General features: G+C 37.9%; 2 protein-coding genes across 5 annotated transcripts in view; one reads left to right on the top strand and one right to left on the bottom strand.

Moving 5' to 3' along the window:
• Window positions 1-12,870, top strand: part of GSTM2 (glutathione S-transferase mu 2) — a 1,178,915-nt gene that overhangs the window by 453,126 nt on the left and 712,919 nt on the right. The gene's annotated exons all lie outside the window — the stretch shown is intronic.
• Window positions 1-12,870, bottom strand: part of LOC129525191 (neuroblastoma breakpoint family member 15-like) — a 68,701-nt gene that overhangs the window by 34,635 nt on the left and 21,196 nt on the right. For 2 of the 4 annotated variants that reach the window (XM_063701208.1, XM_063701248.1), the window contains exon 1: window positions 6,344-6,498. The exons of 1 other annotated variant lie outside the window; for it this stretch is intronic. The gene's annotated coding sequence lies outside the window, so the exon portion shown is untranslated. Of the gene's footprint in view, window positions 1-6,343; window positions 6,500-12,870 lie in introns of those variants that run through there. One more of the 4 variants, XM_063701286.1, reaches the window with a different exon arrangement.

The raw sequence follows: 12,870 nt of genomic DNA, 5'->3' as shown, positions 1-12,870 counted from the left end.
TTCCAGTCCCATATGTTCAGTTTTTTAGAAGTCATCTCTCTATCCTAATATGTGCTGCCACTATTTGAAACTAAACATTTGTAAAAGGAGATCATCTTCCCAAGAAACTTTAATTATTCAATTTTTCTAAGGCTTCCACACACAATTTAAAGTAACTTCATCTCTTTAAGTTGTATCTAATTTATTACCACATTCTGACAAGACTTGTTAACTGAATTCCTATAATACTTATCATTCATGTTCACAGTTTCCTTTTTGATACAAATTCTGATCATCTTAAAAGCCTCAGGCCAGACATCATCTTGTTGCTGGCTTTTCCCCCATTTCCAGCCATCCTTGGAATAACAGAACCTTCAGATTCAAGAAATTTAATTTCTATCCAATTAAGTAATCATTTCTAAAATATTTCTAAAAGATGATCACCAGCCTCTGCTTGAATACAAGCATGTAGCATGGTGCCGGATAAATCTTGAGAATTTAATAAATGCTTGGAGTTATTATTGTGCTGCTCTTAAGAGTACAGACTCTGGAACCAGACCACCTGGATTTCAATCCCAACTCCACCAGTTACTCAATGTGTAATCTTGGGCAAGGTACTAAACTTCCCTGTTGTAAAAGAGATGTAATAACAGTGCCTACTTCATAGGATTTTTAAATAAGGGTAAAGCACTTAGAACACTATCCAGCACATAGTAAACACTATGCATTTGTTAAGTGAAATTACTGGCTGACTACTTCAACAAAACAACAGTCTTCAATGTGGGTGGATCCCACTGTGAGAAAGCTCTTTCTTTCTTAATTCTTCAAATTCTGCCTCCCTTCCTAGGTATATACCCGAGATAACTGAAAACATATGCCCACATAATAAAAATGTTCATAGCAGCATTATTCATAATAGCTAAAAAGTAGAAACAACCCAAATGCCTATAAGCTGATGAACAGATAAATAAAATGTGGTATATCCATAAATGAAATATGTGGCCATGAAAAGGAATGACATTCTGATACATGCTACAACATGGATGAACCTTGAAAACATGCCAAGTGAAAGAAGCCACACACAAAAGGCCACATATTATATAATTCCATTTATATGAAATGTCCAGAATATGCAAATCCGTAGAGATAGAAAGTAGATTAGTGTTGCCAGGAGCTGTAAAGAAAGGGAAATAGACAGTGACTACTAAGCAGTAGAGAATTTCTTTCAGGGTGATAAAAATGTTTCGAAATTAGATAATGGTGGTGGTCTCATAACTCTGGAAATACTAAAGTCTACTAAATTAAACACTTTAAAAGGGTAAATTTTATGATACATAAATTATGTCTTAACTTTGAAAAGAACAAACTTTGTCTCTCTACAATTTCCAGGTTATCTCTACCGTCTAGAACAAAAAAGAACAAGCCTTCTGCTTCTCTTACACGTAGCCCTTCAAGAATCTGAAGATAGTGATGTGGGCCTTTTGTTTTCTTTTTTCCAGGATTCAATGCTTTGGCGTATTCCTCAGTATAGGGTTATTTCCAGGCTTCTTCACCTTTTTAGTGGTGCTTCTATGCTTAATAGTAGTAATAATAATCAGAATGACCAAAATTTTCTGCCTCCCTTCCCAGGTATATACCCGAAGTAACTGAAAACATATTTTCTAAGTACTTAACTATGTATTGTATATTTGCTAAGCATTTGATAGCTATTGTCTCTTGTATTACTCGCTCCAGTGCTATATTATAATCTCCATTTTATATATGAGGAACTCAAAGCTTAGAAAGATTAAGATTTTACAGCTAGGCCGGGCGCGGTGGCTCACACCTGTAATCTCAGCACTTTGGGAGGCCAAGGCAGGCAGATCACCAGGTCAGGAGATCGAGACCATCCTGGCTAACACAGTGAAACCCTGTCTCTACTAAAAATATAAAAAATTAGCCAGGCGTGGTGGCGGGCGCCTGTAGTCCCAGCTACTCGGGAGGCTGAGGCAGGAGAATGGCATGAACCCAGAAGTTGAAGGTTGCAGTGAGCCAAGATCGCGCCACTGCACTCCAGCCTGGGCGACAGAGCGAGACTCCCTCTCAAAAAAAAAAAAAAAAATTCACAGCTAGTAGATGGAAGAGGCAGGATTCAAACTCAAGTAGACTCTAGAGTGCGTGTGCTTCAACACTAGGCTATCCTGCCTCCCCATCACTGGATGACTCCAGTTCATCAAAAACCTCTTTAAAAAGTGAGGCTCAAAATGGAAAAAGGCTTAACACATGTTCTTACCAGTGCAGCACAGAGCTGAACCATGACCTCCTGATCTGGACACTATGCTTTTACTATTTCAGAGTAAGTTCTTAAACTGAGGAGGCATCGTGAGAGCGCAGTTCAAGAAAGAATAATGCTCCGACTCATACCCAATGGATATGTGTACTTTTTTAGAAGCCACAAAATACTACTATGTGCTATGGAATACACACTCAGCTAAAATATTCAGAGCCTTATTTCACATGAACTACTAGTGTACCCTATTTTTCTCATCTTATACTTGTAGCACATGTTTTTTGAACCCAATAATTGGAACTGTCATTCATTCCTTTTAAATCCATCATATTGAGTCTTTACTCCAAGTTTCCTTGATTGAGACAACTTTTACATTATACTCATACAATCACAGAATTTCAGCAGTGATCTCAGAAACCAAATGGTCTGAACCCCTATAGCACTGAAAAGGACACCAAAGCTAACTGATCTACCCAAAGTTGGTCATCTGTGAATCTAGCAATTTCCCGAGTTTTACAAATATATCCCTACCTTCACCTAGACCTTGCAATGAAATAGTACTTAACTGAAAGTGTATGACTAAGTCTTACCCCAAGACTAGCACCTATTCAATCAGCTCTAACATCCTAAATGGACCAGCATCCTATCCATACCTCTCCTCTCCCTAAGGACAGTCTGGAAATTCCTTGCTGAACCTAAGCATATGACTAAAAGAATAATCTTTCCTAAGCATAATTTTCATGTCATTCTTCTGCTCAGAAACTAGCAACAGTATTAATACCAAGCCTTTCAAATCCAAGTTCTTTACAATCTCTGATCTGCTTGTCTGTCGCATTCCAATCATCTAACCATCTTACTCTTTAGTAATCCATAACTCGAACACTCCATATTATTTCCACAATCTTGTTTACTGTCCCCTATATTAAAATCTTTTTAATTTCCAGTGAGAAACATCATGCTTCCCTTCTGGTATATCTCCAACTTAGGTTCCTTTCTTCCACCCTTTTTTCAAAAATCTGCTGTAAACCTGTCCTATAGTAAGCCTTCTACAAATCATCCCACCTGTCTCTGATCCTTCCAACAGCAGATGTAGTGCCATGTCATGCACTACATTGTCTCCACTGGTATGGTTCTTCTTTATTTAAGCCACTGTTATGTCTTTGCTGTACCTTTCTCAAACTCCCATCTAGATAGTTTTTGTGGGAAAGAGCCTGTCTTGAACCCTTGGTGTAGGTTCCCTGAATACCTGAGTACCTAAACCCCACTAAGCAGCTGGTTCCAAAGCAGGCTAAATTTCATGTGATGGATAAAGTCAGTCTCTCAATCCAAATGTTCCACAAAATCCATCTCTACTCTGTGATCTGTCTGGTAGAATAACAGGCCAAATCAACCTAATAGTCATCCTGAGGTATAGAATTATCCTTCACACCCCAGGAAGCTAAGCAGCATTATGGACACGGGAAGAAAGGGGAGTAATAGGTAAGACAGTCAGAAATAACAGACCCTTGTTTCCTAAGGCAGGAGATCTTTCAACTTGCAAATCCCTGTTCAACTGTGGTATAAGGAGAAAACATACTCTGTTAGTCTTGGTGGAAAGTAAGGTTCTCTGCTTGAAAACAAGGTCTTAAATAGCTGTCTTCTTGAGATGGCTAAAGTTGAATTTGGTTAGAGAGTGAAAACATGGCTAAACACCCAACATCCCTTACATATCTATAATTCCATTAAGCTACCCAGCACACATTTTGGAAAACAGTCTACCACTTGAACTAAAGGTGTATATTCTAAAAAATAACCACAAAAATCTAACAGATGCCTTTCATCCGCAAAACTATATGAATGTTTCCTTCCTGTAGAGAGTTTATTAATTATTTTCATAACTGTCTCTTCAATGTCTCTCAGTGACTTCTACTTACTCTCTCTTCTCTAGCATTGGAACTCTGAAAGAACATACTTCGCAGATGAGGTTGTGAATACAGAGAAAGGTTTGGGGAGCATTTTTCCATTTTAAACTCCATAAACTAATCTGAATACTTACCAGGTCCATAAAGATATATTTATGACTTTTTCTTTAAAAGTCTCAGCTGGGCACAGTGGCTCACACCTGTAATCCCAGCACTGTGGGAGGCCAAGGCAAGCAGATTGCTAGAGCAGAAGTTTGAGACCTGCCTAGGCAACACGGGCAACATGGTGAGAACCCCGTCTCAAAAAAAAAAAGTGTCATTTCTGACATTGAGAGGTCCACATTTTCATTGTTACTGTTCAAACATACGCATGGGGTTGGATGTAGAAAAGCAAAGGAAGGAAGAAAACAGAGAAAAACAAGGGATTCCTCCTAATGGAACTAGAAAACATTCCATTTGAAGGATACCCCTACAGTTTCCTCTCACTTAAGCAGATGAAAACCAGACCCCAACCCTCACATCTCACTAGCAGCCTGGATTAGTTTACATGTAGCCACTTTACAGATTTCAACGAAGCTGGGATCTGAATAGCAATTCCAATCTATCTGGCAATGGCTGCAGTTCAGGATCAGTCTCCCTAGTAATACAGGACAGAAAAATTTGTTCTTTCACGTTTCCTAAGTGAATAGCCACTCGTCTACAGAAAAGCTTAAAACAGTGTAGCAGCTTGTGTCAGCTCCAAGATGACTGAAGTCTGAGCAGGAAATAAGCCCCTTTTCCAAAGAAAAGCCAGTGTTCTCTCCCCTTGTTTTCTCCACCGAATGTTCTGTATCAGCAGGGTGAGGCCAAATTGCATCCAGGGCTTTGCTGCAGCTCTGTCTTTAGCTTTTTTTTTTTTTTTTTAAACGAGGATTTGGCCATTCAAAAAACAACAACAACAACAACAAAGCAAAATCCCACCACATACAAGAAGAAAAAGGGAGGCATGCTTTACAAAACAGCTATTTCAAAATCATGATTTTTAAAAAAACTATACAGAATGTGGAACGAAGGGGAAAAAAAAGTCTCGTGTGGGTTGCGTCGGCACCGCAGCTGCTCCTCATTAAAGCTCCTCTTTACTCCCTCTGGGCTAGTTTCCAGCAGAAAATTCTTTAAACAGAACTCTGCTTTCAACCCACTTTCTTCTTGCGCTGGGCCTCTTGGCCCCCCAATCCGCAGTGGCAGCCTGCCCTAGCTGAGCTCTAGAGGCTGGAGCTATCATTAAGGTAAATGAGGTAAGGGCAGGGGAAAAAACGAACAAAACCCAGAAACCAAATTAAGCATCGGTCAGTAACAAAGGTCTGCAGTTTGAAAGGCTCCAAATCAGTCTGTTCTTTCCTGTGACCATAATGCCAGCTTAGTTTCCTGCCCCCCTACTCTGTCCCCCCTGTTAAAGTAGATAAAAATAATTGCTAACAGCCAAGGCTAGCTGGAAACAGTGAAAGTTCCTATGTAACATTCAATTCCCAAGGCTCCGACTACAAACTTGTAGGTACCCCAGAGTCTATAGAATCAAGTCTAAACTTCTAGGCTGGCATTCAGGAGGCCTAACCCACCTATTGGTCTAGACTCACTGGTCTCCCTCCTTTCAGTACCTCCTGGCTGAGGTCTGATGGGCTTCTCAACTTTTTAATTCTGTCACTCTGTGTAAAGGTAACTAACTAGGTTATGCTAATTACCAACTTTGTTTTAAAAACATGCATGAGGACTTCTAGTTAACTTCCCAGGCTACTCCCAGCTACTCAGGAGGCTGAGGCAGGAGAATCGCTTGAACCCAGGAGGTGGAGGTTGCAGTGAGCTGAGCTCATACCACTGCACTCTAGCCTGGGTGACAGAGTGAGACTCTACCTCAACTCAACAAAACAAAACAAAACCGGATTTAAATCAATACTCCCACCTATAATACATTTGCAAAATGCATCAATATATGAAAATAATCTTAATATAGAAGCCCAAAATTTATTTTTTTATAGTAGTATTATTTCTGAATCCTTTTGTGTTTGCATAGCCTTCCACAGTGAGGCCCTGGATCACACCAAATGGGTTATCTTAGATACTACTGAATGTAATAAAATAACCTGCAAAACTACACAGGAAGTAGACTAGTATCTTTGTTTCTTTTTTAACTTTTCAGAGCAGGAACAAGTTCACACACCTCCATAGAAGATCTTCCGTCTGACAGTTAGTAACACATGGCCATTTCGAGCAGCAGTTGTCATGAGGTCCAAGACTTGTTTGTGTGATTTCCCTTTAACAGGAATTCCATCAATGCACATTAGTTCATCAGCTGCGCGGAGCCGACCATCTTTTTCAGCTGCTCCCAGGGGAATAATAGCCCCAATATATATCTGATAAGATAACAAAGTACAGTTTGGTCCACAGTGTAAAGTTTAGCTGAAGAGTTAAGGAATTCCTAACTTAGCATTGTGCAAACCAACAGATTTTTGCAGTTCAACTATGAAAACAGTTATATTTTAAAAAGGTATTATCTGAGAAAGTGCCCATTCTCCAAAATGGCACTTCAAATAACCACATTGTATTATGTAATCCCTTATAGATCCTCAGGACTGTGTACAAAGAAAATAGAAAATACAAAGTTGTTCGATAACTCAAAAAGCACAACCATTATCCCTATCATTGCAATGAAACAAAACACTAAACTCAGAAAATATAAATCTGCAGAGTAGCTATTAAAAGTCTGTTCAATGTCATCAGGCAAGATTTTCTACATACTGTTCACAGCAACTGGGATCATTCTCAACGGTACTCCCATCACATATGACTAACGGTACAAGTTCAATATACATAGCACAGAGACATTTCTTGTTTCTAAATCTCAGCGGGAACAGAGTGGCCTGAAGCTTCACATGCATCTAGGTGAACAAATCTGGTTCATTTTGCTCACCAGCATTAGAATCCTATAATTAGGCAATCCTGAATGTTTAGGCTAGTTTCAGAGCTGCTAAAATCTGACATTTAAGAGAATTTGTTCTACATAGGGCAACCTGCCTTAAGCTTTATGTGTCTCCAATGACTGTTGTAAATGTAACCAATATGACAAATTAGAACAAATTTATACTACATAAATCAAATGTTCTATTCAGAAATAAGAAGCCTGTAATTTTTAAAGATTATTGTTCTTCACCTAACTTCCAACCATATTTTTTGATATATAATATATTGATATTATATAAAATAAAATGCAAATATGTTCTTAAAAATGCTACAGAACACATTACTTCTTTGTTATTCAAACCAAGAGCAAAACTTAGAAACAAAACCCACTACATTTGTTCTCTAAAACAAGTTTATGTGAGAATCATGTGTAAACAAAATCCTAGACTTCAAATGCTTTGCAAATATAACCCTTATGCCTCTGGACAAAAATATTAATTATTTTATATTCCTCTAGTTTCAAAGGTAACAGATGAAATGACATGCAAAGTACTGAGCATGAAAATGCCAACCTATTAATAAGACGAGGTGAAACAATATGCACAGGCTCATGCCAAGCATTTATGGAGCATCCAGAAGATAGAGTAATAGTGGGAAAGAGGACATGGGATTATAGGCTTCTTAGAGAAGGAAAATGTCTTAGACTCTGTTTAATGAGGGCAAAGGAAAATATAAACTTAAAATAAGCTTTATGTGGTTATTCACACAGAGAAGTAAATAAATTAATCACTGTCTAATTTGCAGCTGACATATTCAGTTTTTACCCACAGTTTTTAACCTCAGCTACACCACAATAACTGAGGGACTATGATAATAATAGAAATGCAGTTATTCTTCATATTAATGAAACTGTTAGAGAAAAAAAAAACTTAAAACACACCATAATCCACCAAATCGCCACTCAAAACGTTTGAACAGGAAACAGTCCATCTCCTCCTAGCACCCTGAAGCCAAACCCTGACTCTTGTTTTCGAAGAAAAACATCCAAATCTTTGGTGTTTGGTGCTGAGGAAAATCAGAAAATATAAATACTATGATTTATTTTAAAAGGATTAAAACAAAACAAAGTTCAGTATTTAGTAGGATATTATAGAGTAACTCAATAAACTATAATCTCAGAACTTTTTAATATGGAAAATTTGCACAAGAGTGTAACACACACACAATTCAACTATAAATCCTTGTTTTGAGCTCTAAACAAAACTGTATGAAGACTGTTTAGAAACATTTACTCTCACTTCCATATACTCAGTATTACACTGCCATTAACTTCTAATGCTGTCCAATCAATATAACAATGTTGAATTCAGAATGATCAAACTTGAGTTTGATATTTGACAGGTGCAAATGACCTAAGTTAACACTTGGGTAAGGTACATTAAATCTGTACAGGCGCTCCTGTATAGAGTGCCTGTAAAATACCTTATTCCTGCTCTCAAGCTAATACCTTTCTCTCAGAAAATTATTCCATATGAACTACTTACCTAGCCTAGTTTTGCAAAATAATAGCATTTTAAAGGAAAATAATTAAGCGCTAACATTTATTATTAGCCCCATTTTCTAGGTGGGAAAACTGAGGGTGTAAGTAAGTTGGCCATTGTCACATAGCAAGTGGTGAAGGTAAGATTTAAATCCAGGTTGATTTCCAGGGTCTAATCTCCTAACTCATACTGTCCTACCCTCAAAGGGTAGGTTGTATTCCTTAGAATATTAAGCAGGAGGATTGCTTGAACCTAGGAGGCAGAGGTTGCAGTGAACTGAGATCGTGCCACTGCATTCCAGCCTGGGCAACAGAGCAAGACTCCATCTCAAAAAAAAAAAAAAAGAATATTAAGTCACAAAAATCTATTTCATGACTAAAATTTTTTCTTTGGGAAAATATTAATGTTATTTATAGGTAAGAAGTATTTACTGTAAAGAGAGAAGAAATAAACATGTCAAGGAACTATGTAAAAAGTGAGATTAGTAAATTCCTGATAATATTCTATAGAAGCAGTATCTTTTGATATATACTTCCTATTAAAATTGTAGAACTTTAGAGATTAAAAGAGTCCACTTTGGGAGGCCGAGGTGGGCGGATCACGAGGTCAGGAGTTTGAGACCAGCTTGACTAACATGGTGAAACCCCGTCTCTACTAAAAATGCAAAACTTAGCCAGTCATGGTGGCATACGCCTGTAGTCCCAGCTACTCAGGAGGCTGAGGCAGGAGAATTGCTTGAACCTAGGAAGCAGAGGTTTCAGTGAGCTGAGATTGTGCCACTGCACTTCAGCTCCGGGTGACAGAGCAAGACTCTGTCTCAGGGAAAAAAAAAAAAAAAAAAAAAAAAAAAGAGTCATCAGTTCAACTCACTTATTTTATGGGTGAAGCCTGATGGGACTGCAGAGTTTATATCAGTATTAATAATGTATCAGGCTATGAATGGAAAGTATGAAGAAAGGGATTCTACATAGTTATGCTAATTTAAATTATTGCTTTGCTGGGCGTACAACGGGTTTTCATCTCTCTGAATATGGCTTGGGATTATCAAGATGTACTTCTGCAACTAGTTAAATAAGCATTAAGTCAACTATATATATATTCCACTTGTACATATCTTTTCCAAGGTAGATTTACATCTCTTTCTAAGAACAAATAAATTTTAAAAAATTATACCTACTCAAATCTACAATTTTACTTCGGAAAAGATTTATCATTAGTAAGTGAATTAGTAGGAACATGCATGAATTTCTGCCTTATGCAGTCTCTCTTTTTATCTCTCAGCTGGACTCCTTTAAGGAGTCAACTCTTTAGTTTCTTCTTCAAATTGCACACCCTCCCTCAGATTGCATACACCTCTGATTCATCCTTCATACTCCTGCCAGAAAAACCTTTCTAAAACATAAAACTATGCCTTCCTTATAGTTAAAGGCATTCTGTGGTTCTCTGTTATTTATATGACCAACTCCAGCTCCCTTGGAAGGGCATCATTGGCCTTCCTCAATCTGTTCCTGCTCTCCTCTGTGACCTTCCTTGCCAATTGCACCAAGCGAAAGTGAACTACTTGCAGAGCCCAAGTCATGCAAGGCCAGTGTGCATGTGCTATTCCTTCTATCTTTCCCTTTTATCTTCCTCAAAGACACTTTTTCATCCCTGATGACTTAGTTAAAGCTTTGCTTCCAGTATGAAGCTTTTCCTGACACTTCCTACTGCCCACACTGATAAAACTGAATATTCCTTCTTTGGATCCCAATTTATCCATTTCATCTTTCTATCACTGTACCTGTTAGGCTTATTATGTGTACTTATTTGTATACTATTTGATTACATATTTGTCTTTTTCCATTTAGTTCTAATAATATTTTTGGGTGCAGGTCCTATGTAACCTATTTATCTCTGTATTCTGGTTACCTAGTATGGCATCTGGTAGATAACTAGCACTTAAAGCATGATTTTGAAAAAAATGAATGTGTGAATGTTGAATATACATGGAAGAAGTCCAGAGTTCTATTAAAATGGTAATGAAGGAATAACTTTTCAATACGCTTCTGAAAGATGGGAAGGTCCTAGTCTAAAATAAATCCAAATTTATCTTGTTATATGCTCTCCTGAAATATTCCACAACTACTTACGTTTATCTTCATATAAAGTCTTAGATTTCAGGTAGACCTCGGAAGGATCCAATTTTGGGGATCCTGACCTGATAATGCTCGGTGGAAAAGGCATAGGCTGAGGAATAGGCTCATTTATGGCCTCCAAACTTCCTGCATTTTCCTTTTTATCTGTTTTCTGAAATGGAAAAGAGCCTTACTTAGTATTTTTTAAAAAGCAGATGGTTGATTAATTCATAAAACTGATATCTGAAATGGATATGTCAACTGATTATAGTTGTATAGGTGGCAGGATCAAAGACACAGCAGATTTACAGTTACAGAAATTCATTTTCATAGCAATGTGTATTTGGTTGAAACATATTTAACTTAAATTAGAAAAAAGTTTATAGTAATATCAACTGAAGAGCCTTAGTTAGTCCTATGTTTAAACAATTTTGCCCTTTTCTCCACCACCAAGACACAAATTGACTTTGAGATGAAGATAAATAGAAATACAACACAAGGCAGCACTTCTAAGTAAAGTAAGAGGGAGATTCAGAGAATATCTTCATAAAATTCTTAGCATGGCCCACCTCCCATTCACTGAGTTTAATTTCTAAGGAAGATGTTTAAGATAATACTCTCTCTAAGAAAACAGGAGAGGTTAACTCTAATTTAGGTTATAAAGATGGCACTGTGAAAACCCTGTCTGGCCAGTTCACATATATTAAGAGAAAATGTACCATGCAAGACAATTAGATAAGGGAAAGCATAGTAGCATATTTTGATATTTTTCCTATTCAGATAGAACTTTCCCAAGATAACAGCCAAGCAAAATGACTTATTTAATAAAATGTTAACAATGAAATCCAATAAATGGCCTAAGAAATATGGTTTTGAGACCAGCTTGTTTTCCTGGATTATTGTTAGGAGAGGGAGATTATGGATGTTTGTAATCATTAACAATGACTAGAATGCAGGGGCACCAGTCTGTCAGGGAGTAATCAGGGGTCAGCCACTACAAAGTGTTGTGCTAGAGGGGACCCTTCAATCACCCAGACCCAATGAGAAGGCAGAGAAGCTAACAGTAGTCTCCTACCCTTCCCCATACATCTTAGCATTCTGTCAGAGGCGGTTAAAGTTCATCAGACCCCTCCATCAATTATAAAGCATTAGGGCCACTGCGACTGCAGTGGCATCCATTATGAAATAAATATGGTGGCACAGGAGTTAAAAATGATTACTAGAGGAACCAGAGAAATGTAGAATACAGTGCAATTTGAACTGAATGGACAAAAACAATTTCTGTTCACACTGGACCCAAGTAGTATAAGCAGTCAATGAAAAGGGCAGAAGCTGGCCGGGCGCAGTGGCTCATGCCTGTAATCCCAGCACTTTGGGAGGCCGAGGTGGGCAGATCACCTGAGGTCAGGAATTTGAGACCAGCCTAGCCAATGTAGTGAAACTCCATCTCTACCAAAAATATAAAAATTAGCTGCATGTGGTGGCGTGCACCTGTAATTCCAGCTACTGGGAGGCTAAGGCACAAGAATTGCTTGAACCTAGGTGGCAGAGGCTGCAGTGAGCCAAAATCACACCACTGCATTCCAGCCTGGGTGATGGAGTGAGACTCTGTCTCAAAAAAAAAAAAAAAAGGCCAGAAGCTGAGGGATTCTTTTTAATCTATAAAACATCAAATTTGCAGAGGATTCCTACTTGGTGGGCTAGAAAGAACTAATTCATTTAATATAACCGTCTATAGTTTATGGTTATGGAAGGCCATCTTTTGATTTTGAGATAAAAGACTCCAAATGAGCAAACTAGAACTAAATTAGAATTTTAAATAAAACTGTCTTTATATCCAAAACATTGTGGATATTTAAATAGCTACAAATGTGCACCTTGTAGAGTTTCTTCCACAACAGCAGTATTTGATGCACTCCTTTTTAAAGTTCTTATTCTCTGCACAGGTCCTTAAACAGGCTACGTGATTATTTAGAAGAATGCCAAAGAAGACACTGTTTCAGGTCTTTCACTTTGACAACAAGCAAATTTAGCATAGAAGGCCACAATTACTCTAGAAAGTCTTGTTTAGTCAGCTGGACGTGGTGTATCATGCCTGTAATCCCAGCACTTTGGGAGGCCGAGGTGGGCAG

The sequence above is a fragment of the Gorilla gorilla genome, chromosome 1 (genome assembly GCF_029281585.2).
Source record: "Gorilla gorilla gorilla isolate KB3781 chromosome 1, NHGRI_mGorGor1-v2.1_pri, whole genome shotgun sequence".
Classification (NCBI taxonomy): Eukaryota; Metazoa; Chordata; class Mammalia; order Primates; family Hominidae; genus Gorilla; species Gorilla gorilla.
The sequence above is the reverse complement of the archived record's forward strand: the minus strand, read 5'-3'. Positions and strand labels throughout refer to the sequence as shown.